Consider the following 16,331-nt stretch of genomic DNA (forward strand, 5'->3'; position numbering starts at 1 on the left):
TATGCTGCAGTTATTGTTCTGTAATGATTTCATAGGCTCATAACTCAGTGTCAGCTGTAATCCTCTGCTCTGAAGTACAGGAAATCATCACTCCTTACAGTTCCTGCTCTTGATCTTGTCACTCCTGGGCATGGCATTCTGTTGTGCTTCCTTTTAGCCTTTAGTGTCATGGGCAGCAGCATGACTGCTTTTTTTGTTCTTTGAATTAGCATATGCACAATCTGGAGAGATATGATTGTGGTCCATACCTTCACTTTACAGTGATGGATAAAAGTGGCAAAAAATAGAAGAGCTCCTGAAGATGTTTTGGTTTTGAAGCACTACAGTCTTTGTAAAATGATGTTATCCCTCGAACTTTCTCTAAGCCTATAGTACTTGTTTTCTTGTCACCTGCTTTATGAAGGTAAGTGACACCCTGAGATAGGAGTCCTGTCACTCCCCAGCTGAGTAGCCAGGCCTCTTGCAAACTACATGTGTACATTTAATAATCACAGAGACTTAAATTAAGATTTAGAAACATTGCAGAGTAAAAATGGAACAAGTTGGTGGTTGTCTGTTCCCAGGTGTGATGTGTTGCTGTTTTCAACTGTGTTACAGCACTACAGGGGCTTTAAACATAGATATGGTGTGATATAATTTTAAGCTGTAAATGAATACAAGTACCAGAAAAAAGAGGAGGGAACAACATTCAAGGCTATATTGTAGTGGGAGGCCAGGTGCTGGAACAATTCAAAATCTTCTCTATAAAGAAGCTTACTGAGCTGTTATTGAGAGCTTAATATCAGGTTATTTCTGTGCTAGAACGTTTAAAATTCTCTAAAAACACCTGTAGGCAGGCCTGATCGTAGTTCGTAAGTTTAGTTTGGTACAAAGAATGAATGAAGATAAAAGGTTGTGGGTAACACAACCAGTTAAACAACTGCAAAACCTAATTCTTTGCTGAAGAGTTTTTTATGAAGTTATTAAGAATAGAAGTTGCATATAACACTGAAGTTGTAGTTGGACATCACACCTGTCCTTCTGCTTAAAGCAGAAGGAACTGAGAGATGGGGATGGAAAGCTAGAGTTGCCTTTGTAAGTCTCCTTTATGAGCTGCTGACTAATGGTTTTGACCTATTGGGTTTTGCTAATAGAGCTCAGTAACTGTTCCCCTTGCCTCAGGGCATCTTCTCTTATCCGAGGGCCTTTTTGCTGTCATGCAGAATAGAGACTAAAAGAAGGGAAGATGAGTATGAAGGTCCCTGGAGGTGGTGGCTGGGAACTGAGGATGCATTTGCAGCCAGTAGGGCTGGTATGGCCACGCAGAGGGCCTGAAAAGTAGGTTTGTACTGCAGGGGCAGCTGGACGCCCAAGATGGGACCAGAAGGCCTCGTGCTGGTCTGTGCAACTGGTGCTGCAGCTTCTGCCACAAGAATCCCTAGTTACCTGCTCCACGTTTGATGTTATTTTTGTAGGTGGTGATTTTAGCTGAAATGTACCTTTGGGTGGTAAGTGGTGTTTCTCTGCCTAGTGGGATGTGCGGTGAGCCGGAAGAGGAGCATTGTTCAGCGCACCAGGAGCTCAGATTATCTCAGAGCTCATCGGTAGGCTTGCTAGCCTGTCCATAGTGCCAGGGAAGATAGATGAGAAGTCAAACAAGATTCACTCAATAAAGAATTAGAGGCTGGGAAGGTGGTAGTGTAATTCAGCCTGGCTTAAAGGAAAGCAGTTGCTGGCAAAGAAGCCACATGATGTCTCTTCAGTAGAAGCATTCAGCTTGGAAAAAAATAATTGTGCAGGTGTAATAGGTTTGGGAAAAAAGAGGTACTCAGCATCGCAGGAGTTGGTGATTTGCAAGTGCTAGCTGTTCCCAGCCGGCTGGCCAAGAGAGAACTGATCTCATTCTAGCTGTTGATTAAGGAATCGTTACCTGCTGCAGGCTTTTGTCAGAAACAGCCACAGCTCAGCATTTGTGTTTGCAGCCTGCAAGTAAATAGAATAAATTGGTGGATGCTGCGCTACAGTGAGGATGTGCTGGTAGGCAAGATGGTCTGGATGCAGGTGAGTCACTAAAGCAAAAAAGACCTTAAAATGGGTGCGTGCAAAGTTAGACACAGATATGCAAGTGTGTCATTGCTTCTTAGTTTGCATGTTAGCCCCAGCAAAGCCATTGAGAGAAATAACCCTGACATTTTGATACCTCTTTTAAAGGGGATATTGAAGTGCTGGGGCAACACATCAAAGCCAAGTCAGACTGATTTATTTTTTGTGCTTAAAAAAATAAGGAAATGCCTTTTGGGGAGGACCTGAGGAACTTTTGCTGTTGAATTTTTTCAAAAACGGTCCCTGGAGTCTCTGTGTTACAATACTTTTTCTTTCCTGGAAAGGATGTTTACGGAAGTAGGGTGAGAGATGCAATAACAAATGGGTAGAAGTTAGAAACATGCAACTGTAACTAGAAAATAAGGCTGCAGTTCCTAAAAGCAGGAAAAGGGTAGACTTCCACTTTTTCCTTTGCTGAAATCCAGACTGGCAGGTTTGCTGGAAAGTGTTTGTCAGCTAATGCTGACTGAGTTTAGCCCAGAGGTAGCGGAGAAATGCCAGGGTCTGATCTGCAGGAGGTCAGACATGATGACCTAATGGTCTGATCAGGCCTGCAGATTTCTGAAGCTGTTTGAAGGTGAAAAACTTCAGGAACTGCGAGGGAAGTAAGCTTGTGGGCAGGACTGCTGATAAACGGAGCAGGTGGAGCTGGCCCTGCATGTATGCTGTGAGGAATGGCTTCACGTGAGGCTGGAGAGCACGGATTCTGCAGTCGCTAGCACTGGGTAGATGGCTTTTTCTGGGCCTTGCTTTACCTGCGATCCTTTAATTGTTGTGTAGCTTTCTGCTGGCTTACTTGAACTCAAATGTCTTGCTAGGAGACAGCTCTAAGCCAGCTGCTACCTGTTCCTGAGGGTCTGAAGCAATTAGGATGGTTAGAGGGGAAGATGGTTAAAGGCTTCACCGGTGCTCTGCCAAGCTGAGCGGTGCTCTTTGTTTCTCACACTCACAGACTTGGCAGGCATTTTCTTCCTTTGTTGACACATTGCAATTGCTTCTGGCTGCTGTCAGCATAGATTGCGGTATTAACTTGTATTATGGTAAGAGGGAATTGATGCAAATGCTGAGCTCTCTCTCACCGGTACGCTACTGTCATTCCTCAAGCTGCTGGGACTAGCAGAATAAGTCGTTCCATTCCCCCAGGTGAGAGATGTTCCTTCTGGTGGAGGAAGCCCCTCGATTTAGCTGGATTGATAATCCAGAGAGGAGCAGGATGTCTTCTTTGTGTTTCCATGAGTTAAATGTGGTACCTGGAAGGGAGTTTGTTACTTCTGTCATATTTGAAGGGCTTCAAAGATTAAACATGGGTTCTGTCTCGCAGCAACTACAACTAGGCTGTGGCAGGTGTGCAGGCCTTTGCTGGCACCTGCAGATCTCGCACAGGTTGTTGGCCTGGCTGTTCTACACTGAGCATGGACACGTAATGCAGCTTGGAGTCAGTGCTTGGTAAATTTAACACAAGCTGTAACTGCCCTCCGAGCTGCTGTCGCAGACTTTACCATTAAAGAACATGTCTGGGGCAGTGAGAGCTCCTTCTTCTTACTGACATTCATTTTTGAAAGTTAATTCTTTGAAATACTTTCCAAAATGGGCAGTTGATTTAAAAAAAAAAAAAAAATTATGAAAGTAAGGTCATCAGTCTTCATGCAGAAGACCAGGCAGTACCGAGCTGTAACTGGTGCTGTAATTGACTACTTGTGCTGTAACAAACTCGATTTGTTCTCATGGGGGTGACCAGAGGGCTTCATGCAACACGGCGCAGCTTTGCAGCTGCTTTTCTCCTATGTGCTGGCCTTGCGAGACAGAAAGTTGGTGGTGCTGCACCCGGGTGAGAACTGCTGTACTCAAAGGCTGTCAGATGAATAGCGTGCTGTAAAAGCAGTGCCTCTTTTGCAGGCGGTAGGGTTATGAACCTGGGTTATGAGCCGTGCTGGCAGAGCTGTGAGGGTGCCCTAGCCCTCCAACCCATGCGAGGGACTCCTCCGCAGGACGGGGAGGGCACCTGGCTTGAGGTAGCAGAGCTGTAACCGTGAAAGCTGGTGTTGTGTAAAAGGGGAGCTCGTGTTGGCACTGCTTCCACAGAACTGTGCTGAAGTTTGAGTGGTTGAGCAGTTTCTCAGTGCAATGGACCGCAGAAAGCAGAAGCTACTTAGGGAACCCAGTGCAGCTCTCCTGCCTGATTACCTGGTGATACAAAGGTCTGCAGTGAAATGGCATCCGTTTGGGTACCTGAAATGTTTCGTGATCTACATCCCATTAAAAAGTTACCCTTTAAACTGGCGAGTTGTTTTGGTGCGTGCCCTAAGGAATCAATTGCATGCAGTGTTGTTTTAGCTTGTGATAAAAGCTTTTCTTTACTGCTGTGCATGGGACATGTTTTATTCATGCTTTCCAGGTGGTTTTGATTTCCTGGAAAGAGTTGTGCGTGGTGACCCAGAGAGCTACCTGAAATCTAGATGGCAGCTCCACTACTGCAATGGCAATAAAAATGGGTAGGTTTCCCTCAAGAGCAGCCAAATCCTGTGGTGGAAGATTCCACTGCAGGGGAAGGCTGTGACTACAGGATGTGGTGAGCAGTTCTGGCATGTTCTCCCTCTGCAGGAGGTGGCAGCGGCTCCCTGGGACCTGTGAAGGGAGGGACGAGACAAGAAGCCGTGCTGCCCCTTGCTGCAAGGTACTGTCTTCAGCTTTTGCCTTATTAGACAGGCAGTTGGCAGAATGGGGGTTTGCTTCAAGCCTTGCCTTCACTTGAAGTGTCTGAGCTGCAAACAATTGCATACTGTAGAAGCATACAAGCTATTTTGAAAAGAGAGGCAGGACAACATCCCACAAAATGTTGAACTGTTATACCAAATTTGTTGGATGTGCTCAGTTAAGGGTAGCCTTTGTATCTCTTCATTGTACTAGGATGCAATTAATTTGTGCATGGCTTAGAGCAGCTCTAATTGCTTTGAAACTTCCGAGCTGCCTTCTCTAAGTGTGGTTATAGCAGCTGATTAGTAAAAGTCTGAATCAGGGCAGCAGAAGTACTTCTAAAAGCAGCAAGAACAGCGCCCAGCACAGGGGAATGTCTTGCAGAAGAGATGAAAATTTCCCTAGAAAACTTACTTGTTAAAATTGCTGTCAGACTTTGACCTCACTGCATTGCTTCCTGCCGGCAGCAGCTCATCAGCTTCACAGGAGCTGAACTTGTTTCCCACGAGTGACAGTAGGAATCGCCTCGTAAGGTTCTGGTCTCTGCAGGCTGCGCCTACTCTTCAACTCCTGTTTTAAAACTGAGCAACTTCTCCTCTGCAGCAAAACCTGAGCAACGCTGCTTAATTCTCAGATTCTTGCCACTTCACCACATGGGTTGTTCTTAGCGTGTGATTTGCAGTGGTGTTGCAGTTTGGTTTTGGCACTCGCACAGATTAGGCGTAATCTTGCTGAATGCTTGAGAACCCTCCAGGCCGGTGCGTTAGGGAGTCTCAGGAAGAGACTACAGGTTGCTGAGCTGGGACTATAAAAAAAAAAAAACCCTTTCTTAAGCATATTGAATAACTTTTATTCAAAACCTAATGTCTCCTCTATCAAACATCTTCCTGGTGGTTTGTGAGAATGTTTATGTAGCTTGTTAGGCAGTCATGTATTTGTGTTAGCTGGAAAATGCCCTGCAGGAATATCTCTAGCATTGGAGGGAAAATTGCTGCGTTATGCTGGTCCCTGGTGGCACCTTCTGGGCTTGAAATTCCTGTGAGGAAGGCTTGAGAGAAGGCTCGGCAGGAGTGTTTGTGTTCCAATACCTGGAGGCAGGAATTAGGCTGTGCTCTTCTATAGGTTCCTCTTCAGAAAAGATGATGATCTGTTTAGACAAGAAAAAAATTATAGAAGGCAGGCAAGATGTATGTAAAAGTTTAGGATCCCTTGGGGGTTTGAATTTTTCAGCCTTGCTGGGTTTGGAGACGGCTCCTGGAAGGAGCAGCCGGAGGCTGTGATGGGAGGCCACACAAAGCCCTGTACAGGCAATTCTCGGAGGCGAAATGCAACTGTGTCCCAAGCCCCATAATGCCAGGGGCTTGGGTGAGGGAGGAGGTGTGCCCAGGTCCTGCAATGCTAGTTCACAGCTCTGGGGAGTTGATATTGGGCCACCTGATGGGTGTGTTCCTTACCCAGGAGGGTGCTGGTTTTCTTACTTGACTGCGGAGGAAGACAACATCATGGATTTGATGTGCGTATTCCTTTCAGCAGCATTTGGTGGGCAAGATGAATGTCGTACATAGCACAATTCCCCTGGCCATGACAGTTTCAGCTGCATGCTCCCGAGGGTAACAGTTCCCCTGAGAATTAGTCATGCTCCAAATGTAGGTGTGGTACTCAGACCTCTGTAAGTGGTTAAGCCCTTCTGTAGATTTTCAAAATGAGCTACAGATGTGTTCACATGGATGGAAAAAATACTTGTGTTGGTGGTAACAGTTTTACTACAGCATGTGATGGTACATGAGTGCTGTCACTTGAGACTACAAGGGAAAAAAGCTAGCCTATGCATGTCAAAATAGAGAGAACGGGACCAAGCTGGGTTCCTCCCCTTGTCTCAGAGTATGTTACTGTGTATGAATGATTTTCTGGGGCTGTCCCAGTCATTGCTTTAACTTGTGAGTAATAAAAATGTTCTTGAGGATGCTTCCCTTATTATGAGAGCTTGCACTCTGACCCCTTGGAAAGTGCCCTTTCATCTCTTACAGCCGGCTGACCTTCTGGATTAAATGCACTTCAGCCAATTAGTTGTTGAGTTTTTTTCTCCGCTTACTTGTGATGGCTAACTCTTGGGAGATGTTTTTCCTTTCTACGCTGCTAGTGATCTAATAAAAAGCAGCTGCATGTTATTAATGGTTTGATATCATCTGTCTTGTTAGAAGAAAGAGAGCAACAGGGGAAGCTAGCTGCCGTGTGCCTGCCGATGCGCTTGCTCTGCCTGGCTGCATGGGTGTGCAAGTAGCCGCCTTGGCAGATGCTGATTTTCGGGCCAAAAGGCTAGAGAGAGAAGTTAATTTGGCTCCTGTGTGCAACACACAGTATGTTGAGAAAGCAGAGCCACTAGGGCTCCGTGATGCTCGGGGCTGTGCTTGAGCTCAAGTCAGTTGATGAGAGCACTGGCGGTATGGGACATGAGAAGCCCAGCCTCGCAAGGAGGTATTTGAGGTAGTAGTATATAAAATCAGCCAGAAGGAGCTTGAAGCAAGAGCTCATATTCAGCTGAGGTCTCCGCAGCAGTTCCTTGTCAGAGGCGAGAAGGAAGATGTATGTCACAGCTGTGACTGTGCTGCCTTTGGTGTAGGGGGCAGTGTTCCTCCCAGGTGAAAGGAAAGGATCTTCTCTGCTTATGGCAATATAGACTTCCCTTGAGTCGTGGAGTACCAGGAAACAGGTACTGAAGGCAGCTGTAATGAAGATAATGACTGGATATGTAGGGTTTGGTATTTGGTTTTAGCAGCAGGAATTATTTCAATGCTTGCAGCTGAAGAAACTGTTATTCCTTTCAAGTGTCCCCCAGTTAGCTTCTGATTGAGGGAAGCAGAACAGAGCTGCGCCTGTGGTGGAATGGATGGCCCAAAAAAAGAGATGGAGACATGCAGACACCATTCCCTCTTATGTGCCTTCAGTCAAGCGTACTGCCTCACTAATTACGTAGCTGGTTGTTGGGGGCTGGAATTGGCGGTGCTGGAGCTGAGGCTCCTGCAGAGCGCCTCAGCGTGCCTTCAGCACTTGCACCATCTAAGTGGGATGGATGGAGCAGGGAAATGAACTCCCAGGGGAATACAGCACGAGCCAGATGGATTAATGATGCGTCTCCATGAACGGCTGTCTGTTGAAGGGGGGGGATTTCTGTTGGCAGGGCACGTGATTGCGTGTACGTGCTCGTGAGGCACAGATTGGCAGCTTTTCTCCTGGTATCCCGGGCAGTACAAAACCTTGTGCTTGCCAAGTCCAGGGGTGTAGGGCTTCCCAACAGACCCGTTTAGGTGTCAGTTCTGAAAATTGCTCTGTTCATGCCATTTTGATCCCAAGTACTGGGGTGTTGCAGCCATGCAATTTGAATTCAAACGTGATAAAGGATGATGTTTAGTGAGCTGGTACTAATGAATTGGTATTAGGGAGCTGTCCTGCTCACCTGTACTGCTTTCATGTTTACCCCGATGCCATTTACTACCATGTTTTCTCATGCTGCCTGTGTGCAGCAGAGTAGGAGCAGTCTCTGCCCGTTAAAACTGCCACAAATCTCATAGACTGCACATGTGACAGATCTAAATATACATTTAGGTAAAATATATAACACAGCTGCTAGGCAATTTATTTTCACCAGCGGAAAGATGATATGCCAAGGTGGTGGTGAAATGTCAAGTGAATTATGGGGTTTGTCCTCTTACTTGTGAAAACAAATTGTATATTCTATAATCTGAAACAGATGAGTTCCTAATTATGTGCTCTTGGTCTTTGATTTACTAGTCGGGTTATCTACAAGCCAAAACACTGGCAGATTTACCCTAGTTGCTCTGGAATGGAATGAGTAAAAGGGCAAACATTAGGCAGAGTATTTCATTTTTTAACGAGCTATCCTGGTTCCTTGCTAGGCTTTAATCTTTTGCCCACAAGATTAACTCTTTTGTGGATAGTATCAGCCACTCCATTCTGATTTGTTTTCGGTATTAATCATCAACCCTGTAGAGTCTGCGTTCAGCTTACATCCATGGGCTGCCTCCCGCCCCCCTGGGCTGTGTGGCTTGGTCCTGGGCAGGTCGGGCCCTGCTGCAGAGCGGCACCGGGGCTGCAGAAGCAGCCAGGAACCGAGTGGCATCTGGGTACATGGGGCCTTGCATCTCTGGAGAGCTGCACGCTGTCGGAGGTGATATCCCAGCACTAGCCCCTTGCTGCTCACAGCAGCACTGGCGTGGAACTTCCCTGAACATGTGATGGTTTCTAGCGGGGTTTCACCCTCTTGCTCTGCTCTTGTGCTGGAATTTTGTGCTTAATCAAGCGCCAAAATTTTCTGTAAAGAGGTAAATTTGGAGTCAGATGTGGGTTTCTTAGCAACAGTTTGGGTGATTGTGGCCAGTATGAAAATCTGGCATTTCCCTGGCTTTTGCTGCTTGCCGCTTGCGGGTGCGGTCTGTGTTCAGAGAGCGACAATGCTCTGTGTGTGGGCTTCCAGTGTCAGAGAAATGCTTCAGCACCTAAAATGACCAATAGAAATGGTTGGTGTGGGTTAGTAAAGAAGACCTGAAAAAAGCTAAATGTAAGGACCATGTGTTAACATCCCAGTGTACGTGATTCTTCTAGTAGATATGACATTATACATGATATATTTGAAGCAACAAAAACCTAAACCAGAAACCCTATGGTGCTACTCAGCATCAAGTAACCCAACAACAACGCGATGCTATTTCGGGCGTCGTTTTCTTGCAAGATTAGTTCAGGCACTGACAATTGCAATAAGGGTTGTTGTGTGAGAATGAGGAGGTGCTAACCTTTAACAGAGTGTATTTTAGTGAAAGTTACATCAATAATCTGGCCTCAGGGATTCAAAAGGGACCCTGCAGGTGGGCCAAGTGTCAGAAGTTAGTGAGCACCGATACTGTGCGGGACAAAATGATTACTGTTTTCTTCTCTGCTGATGCTCCAGCCTGGCACTGCTTCCTTCTGGCATCTTAATGTGTTTTAGCGTTTGATTCGTTACCTAGCTCAGCTATGCAATGAATATATAGGCACGTAGCTTTTGTACTGGTTATTCTTTTATTGGTACAAAACTTATAAAAAGGCAACAAATCTATCTCTGAAGATTTGTTTAAGTAAAAAGCCAATTATTTGGTAAGTCTGTATGAGTTTTGTCTGTAAGGGTAAAATTATAAACATAGATTACTGGATTTGCTCATGGTTGTGTAAAAACAGATGAACACAACTTGATATTTTCTACAACTTGATACAATCTACAGTCCGTCTGTTTCTGACTGAAGTCAGCTTGTGTTTCTCATGTCCTCAAGTGAATCGCCATTCAACTTTCTTGTCCCTTTCTTAGTAATTGAGAAGGAAGGTTCAGATGCAGCTGACTGATGGCTGCGAGCACAAGGTTGAGAAAAGCTCTCCAAATGTGTTAAGACCTTTGTTGTCACCCTGTGCTTTTCAGTTACCATGAAAAGGGCTGGGTGAGCGCAGCTGTTCAGCCTGTGATCACAGTTGCAAGGCTGGGGTGCTTTCTTGCTTGAGTGCTTGTTCTTGAGGTCAGCAGAGACCTTCCTGCCTGTCTGCTTTCAGTTTCTTTTCCCTGCCAGTTTCAATGGCCCTGTAAGCCACAAGTGGCATGTATTAATAGCAGGACCAGGAGAAGCCTCCCAGTTTCTGTCTCTGGTTGTGTTGTGGAGGACATTAAGGCATGCAACATCCCTTGTGAAAATGAGTTAAATTAGTTTGTGTGGAAAGAAATCGTACTGTGCTTTGAGCAAGCACTAGGAATGCCTTGAGTTCCACGGCCCTGGGACATGATGGGGCATGCGGTTTAGACAGCCACAGGGATGTAACATGGTTTTACCCAGTCTTGTCCAGCTTGTTTGTTGAGAGCTTTGGGGTTTTGTTGCTTTTTTTCCTAACAGTCAGTCTCCTGTTGAAGTTGAAATCCCTATATACACCCTAATTGTACCTGGCACTCTGGTCAGGTCAGTCTAGAAACCTGCTTTGCTTTTCTGCTATCACGTGTAAGACCCTCCAGAAGCTTCCCTGTGTTAGGGAAAGTGCAGCAAGGCATCCTCAGATGTCCTGAGAGTGTCTGATGAAGCAGAGAGGGCCACCACATCGCAGAGTGCTAGTCTTTGAGGGGCTTCAGGCAAGAAGAGCTGGTTAGCTGTGCACCTTGAGGTGATCATCCTTCCTCCAGGTGGAAAAAAACACTGTCCAGAGGTGAGCAGTAGTTGTCAGAAATTTGTACAGGGCATGACCAAACTTTCCAGAAGACCGTGGAAAAAGCAGTGCTCCTCGTGCTCTACGGGGATTTGGAACCTTCTTTGGTGTGCTTTGTCTTGTAGTGCTGACAAGATCTTAGCTCTTACTAATAGTGTCAAGGAATAATCATAGAATGGCCTGGGTTGAAACGGACCTTAAAGATCATCTAGTTTCAACCCCCCTGCTCTGGGCAGGGTTGGCAACCCAGCTGCCCGCAGCCCCATCCAGCCTGGCCTTGAATGCCTTCAGGGATAGGGCATCCACAATCTCTCTGGGCAACCTGTGCCAGTGCCTCACCAGCCTCTAATGTATATATGTAATAATGTATAAAACTGTAATGTAATAATTACAACTGTATTGTAATGTAATACAGTACAACTGTAACTGTACTGTAATAATGTATAAAACTGTACAAGCATGCCTTCCTTCTCTTAAATAAAAGTAAATCTGTTAGCTTCTAGGGGTTTTCTTTTTCTTGAGAAGTGGTTTTCACCACGAAAAAGCCGTGCTGCCATGGGTTCCTCAGCACCAGGGTAATTTGACAGGAGTTCGTTGCTGTGGTGGTGGATGCTTGCTGCTACAGCCATGTGAATAACTGCTGTTTAGGCAAATTACCAACAGATATAGAATGAACGGTTGCACTTCTCAAAAAAAGGAGGAAATAGCAACAGGGCATCTAATTAAAGTGGTGATCTTGTCATGTGACGCGGGGCAAGGAAATGTGCTGAAAGCTGAAGTAGAAAGAGCTGGCTATGGGAGAAAAAGGAGTGAAATAGAGCCTCTTGCTGCATTTGCCTTCTAAAAAATTAGCTGCAGTTGTCTGTGTAATACTACCCTGGCTGTGGTCTGACAATCACCATTTGTTCCAAGGCAATCTATTTCTCTCCTGGAACTTATCCTCCCTGAGTAAATCTGAGTGGGTATTTATATAAGTTTGCATCATGAATTTATTTTCACACCATAAACAAGTACCCCAAGGCAAGCTTGTGGATAGTGTCAAGGAAAAATAGTTGGACAGGAAGAAATGCCACATCTCCCTGTAGAAAGAGCCATCTTGAAGAAAGAGTTCCTTTCGTAAGGTGTGAACGCTTCAATGTATAGAGGGCTGTAATTTGAAATTCACTTTTTGTTTTACAGGGATATGCCCACTAGTTTTTGCTGGACGTTACTCTATAAATTAAAAAATAACTTGAAGTTTTCACAGCAAATTACTTTACTTAACTGAGATTTTACACTTGTTAAGCTTTGAGGCCAGTGAGTTTTCTCTGGATTGCAGCAGGATCAGATATTCCACACTATGCCATGTGGCTTTTCTCTTGCCCTGACACTAGATGTCAGGGAGTGAATCAGGCAATGAGAGCAACCAGCAGTGTGGTCCCTGTACACAAAACACAAAAGCAGATGCTTTGTGTTTTCCTGCCAGGTGGGAGGAGATCAGGTGGCATAGTCCTGTGGGTTTCTTTTAGACTTGAAATCAAGGACGCCATGAATTGGAGCAGATGGAAATATTTTACCTGCTCAGAAGGATGCATGTTTCAAATGGACATATGCAAATGTAGCCATTGAAATTCTCAGCTTGGTGGCCATGGTTCCAGAGACGTTTATATTTAACACCCATTAGTTCAAATGCAAGTTGCGTAGCTGCACTGAACAGCTGAGGATCAAGCTGTGCGTGAAACCTGAGTGTAACCTTGAAAGAGAAGCAGTAAGTCTCCATCCTCAGGCAGACCTAAGCACAGGAGGTGTGTCTGAGGACACGAAGCCTAGGGTGAGGCACAGGTCAGGCTGATCCCATGGGCCAAGTACGGTGTCTGCTCTACAATTGCATATAAGTATTCCTCTGAAGACTTTACATTGTGGGGATCTAAGTTTTCAATCTATGTGCAGGGCAGCCATTAAGATTTTCACGTTGAAGGATTCCAGTTTGGTCTTAATTCAAATTCTTATCAAAAAGATTTTAGCCAAATTAATTACCTGTTTTCTGGAATGGGTTCTAGAATAGCACCATAACACTTCCTGTACCAGTGGTAAACTTCCTTTGAAATTAAATACCTTTGCTATTAAAAAAAACAAAACATCACAAAATGTCTAAAAGTTGTGACATGTTTTTTATTGATGCATAAAGAGCAAAGCTTAAATCTTTCTTATGCTCAGGTGCTGAATTTAAAAATGCTTTCAAAAATAAATCTTCAGTGGAGATCTGATAAAACACCTCCTCTGCAGTCAGTCGGATTCATAAAATGTGTTAGGCAGACGTTCTTAGCTAAAACAAATGTAAAATATTTGTTATCAGGCAGGGGCAAGGCTAACTGTGTGCACTTGTGAAGACTTCTACTGTTTTGTTCTGCTTGACTGAGACCTCTGCCAAACCATCGTGGTTTGTGCCCGTGTAGCTGTTAGCAATGTTTCTGGCAGTGATCCTCTGTGGATTGGTACCGACTCAGGATATTCTGTGGTTCTGTGAAAGAACGAAACGGTGAACCCGTTTGTAATACCTGTGGTTCTAATGCAACTTCATCTGCAAGCCATAGCTAGGTAACTGTAGGTGCCCAGGTCTTTTATGTATGTTCTTGGCAGGTCCAGGACATGCTGATGAATATTTTTTCCCTACTGCTTTCCTTAGCTAACAAGACACCCCAATAAATATTTGCCCCGTTTGCTCTCTATCATACAACAGAAGGTTATTTGTAGGAACTTTAAATGTTTGAGCATGAAGGTGTGAAGTCATGGATTTCCCATCAGAGTGATGCATCTGCTCCCACTGTAGTGGTTGGGTGTTGCGATCCATATCCAGCTCTCTGAACAGCTGGAAGGCCGCTGTATCATTGCTTCATTTTTCAAAAAGAACTGAGAAACAGCAAATAGTGTCCTGGAGTTTTCATACTGTTTCTTCAGATATGGAGCCCAGAGACTGCCAAAATTTGGAGAGACAGGTCACAAATCCTGTGGCTGAACTAGAGGTGCTTTTGTCCTTGGTGTCTGTCCTTTCCTCCCTGACATCTTCTCTTAGTAACTGCAATCGTGTGTTGAAATACAACTTACTGTAGTCTAGAAATGAGAGTTGGAATTCATGTTTTTCATTTATGTAAACTATCTCATCTCAAACTTACACATCACATCTATGTGTATTGTTACTTAAGTTTGCCCACTTGTGTTTTTGTTTGTAAAAAGCACTGAGTAAAACAGTCGTGCTCTCTGTCTCTCTGTTAAATAATGAAAAATGACTTGGGTTGCAATTGCACAGGTACGTGTTGCATTGCAACCCATCTCCTAGAGGTGCATGTTGTGTGGGGCTAATGTCTAGTGATGTTTGGTGAGGCCCAAACCAGCACAGGGGGAAGTACCACCAAGGCTTTGTGTGCCCATTGTGACAAAAGTGCAAAGTTGGTGCTTAATAGGAGAAACTGTGGGCTACAGCAATGGCAACTTTTTCCATGATCCTGGGAGCACTGCAAATTTCAGCCCTGTTTCTGTTTGGTAATGGTCAGATAGGTAGAGGTAATTTTTGAGCAAATGTAATTGCACCAAAAATGTGCTTTCAGAAGAACTGTTGTGGAGCAGGGAAATGGTTAAGTTTGTGTCAGATTTCATCCCCTTAGTGAGATTTCATCCTTGTGTACCTTTGAACTTCACTTCATTCATGCAGGCTTAATGCAGCAAATGTCAGTTACCAAAGGATTAGCACTTTGATCTGTCACAAGCATGTGACAGCAATTGCCCAGCGTTGACAACTGCACAATAATTGATAGTGGTCTAGGGTGTCAATAATATTGCAGAGCTGGGGAAGCTTCAGTGCTGGCACTTATTGGCACTTGGACTCCGCTTGTTTTGAACAGTTGCTCTGCACTCACTTAAAATATTGTTTTATTTCATTTTTTCCATACACGACAGCAAAATAATCTGTCAAATGTTTGCATTCTACTAATCGCATTGCAGAATGGACTTGTCACCTGGAGCTGTCGCTCCTGCCCCTGCCTGCTGATCTCTGTGGCGTGGTGCTCCTCAGTTCAGAGCTGCAGATGGGCTTGATGTCGCAGCTCTGGGGCTGCTGGCGGTTGGGGTCTTCCACTCTTTCTTTGTTTTCGAACCAACATTCCCCAGCCTGCCAGCTGTGAGCAGTGAACCTGCTCTTCAGCCCCCTCCCCTTCCATTTGGGTTTAACGCCTGGGGTCTGAGGGGCCTGGGATCTGAGCTCCTCTCTTAGGGGATGTGTAGACTCTGAGAAGAGCCAGCTTGAACTGTTCTCTGCTGGAACCAGGAGGAAACCTATAGATAATAACACCCGGGAAGACTGTTCACTGGCTCTGATGGAAAAATGTGACACGTCCTCCTTTATCTGGGGGTGAGCTATCTCAGGCACTTACTTGTTGGGACTGAGTCGCTGTATCTGAGCGATGCCACAGAACTTTCACCTGTGGATGCTGCGTGCTTCTCATCGGCTCTGCAGGTGTCTCCAAGATAAGTTCTTCTAAATCACAGGCCTGGAGAAAACTGTCTGCTTCCAGACCTTTTAAAGTTTTATTTCTTTTTAGGAAAACAAGTGCTCTTAAGCTTTTGAGGAACGCACCAGTTGTTAGGCAGGATTACCAACTTACGTTGTGTGTTTTGCCCTTACTGGTGTCCCTCTGTGTGTGACCTGCAGTTGTAAGGACAAGAGAGCAATGACTGCTTCAGACCCTGGGCCTGAAACACTACCTGGAGAAAGCTGTTGGTTTCTGGAGAGTGGAAGACAAAAAGGTATTAGTGAGTGCTTCACAACTGAAGATGAAATCGACTTTTACCCTCTTTTTCTGCCTGACAGGGATTTCCCCGACATTGTACCACATTTGCGTTCAGATGGGACAGGCAGATGCTTCCTTTTCCCATGTTTGGCAGCAGTACAATTAAGGGCATTAAGGCTCATTAAGGACAGTGTGCTCTGGCCTTGCTGCTGAGCATCCTGGACTGAGCATTTGTGCACCCGTGCAATTAGGTCAATAGGGGGAGACCGATGGTGGGTCACAAAAAAAAATTGAGAAGCGATGGGGAGAGGTGAGCGCTAAGGTCAGACGTACCGCTTTGGCAAACAGTTGTCTCTGTGCGGAAGGGGTGGAGTGGGCCAGTGCTAGAACGTGGAGGTGGGACCATCTCTGACCTCGCTGTAGAACAATAGTGCTAATGGAAACACAGCTCGAGTACTGGGGACTACGTGCAGTGGTGGCTGGAACGAGTGCTGGAGGTGCTCGTGGAGGTGTGGTCCCCAGGAAGAAGCCTGAATTCTTCTGCAGACGGCATGGATCTCT

At 45.3% G+C, this 16,331-nt stretch overlaps 1 protein-coding gene and 1 long non-coding RNA gene across 2 annotated transcripts in view; one reads left to right on the forward strand and one right to left on the reverse strand.

Moving 5' to 3' along the window:
* The first annotated feature begins 1,961 nt into the window (after nucleotides 1–1,961).
* ARHGAP24 (Rho GTPase activating protein 24) overlaps nucleotides 1,962–16,331 on the forward strand; it is a 236,912-nt gene continuing 222,542 nt past the window's right edge. Inside the window, exon 1 of the mRNA XM_080591963.1 lies at nucleotides 1,962–2,040. The gene's annotated coding sequence lies outside the window, so the exon portion shown is untranslated. The remainder of the gene's footprint in view (nucleotides 2,041–16,331) is intronic.
* Nucleotides 4,486–8,814, reverse strand: LOC308195096. Its single transcript, XR_013951262.1, has 3 exons — nucleotides 6,231–8,814; nucleotides 5,191–5,923; nucleotides 4,486–4,707 (listed from the first exon to the last, which is right to left on the reverse strand). It is a non-coding gene; the product is annotated as an uncharacterized lncRNA (long non-coding RNA).

This window comes from Anser brachyrhynchus (assembly GCF_964034855.1).
Source record: "Anser brachyrhynchus genome assembly, chromosome: 4".
In the NCBI taxonomy this organism is placed as follows: domain Eukaryota; kingdom Metazoa; phylum Chordata; class Aves; order Anseriformes; family Anatidae; genus Anser; species Anser brachyrhynchus.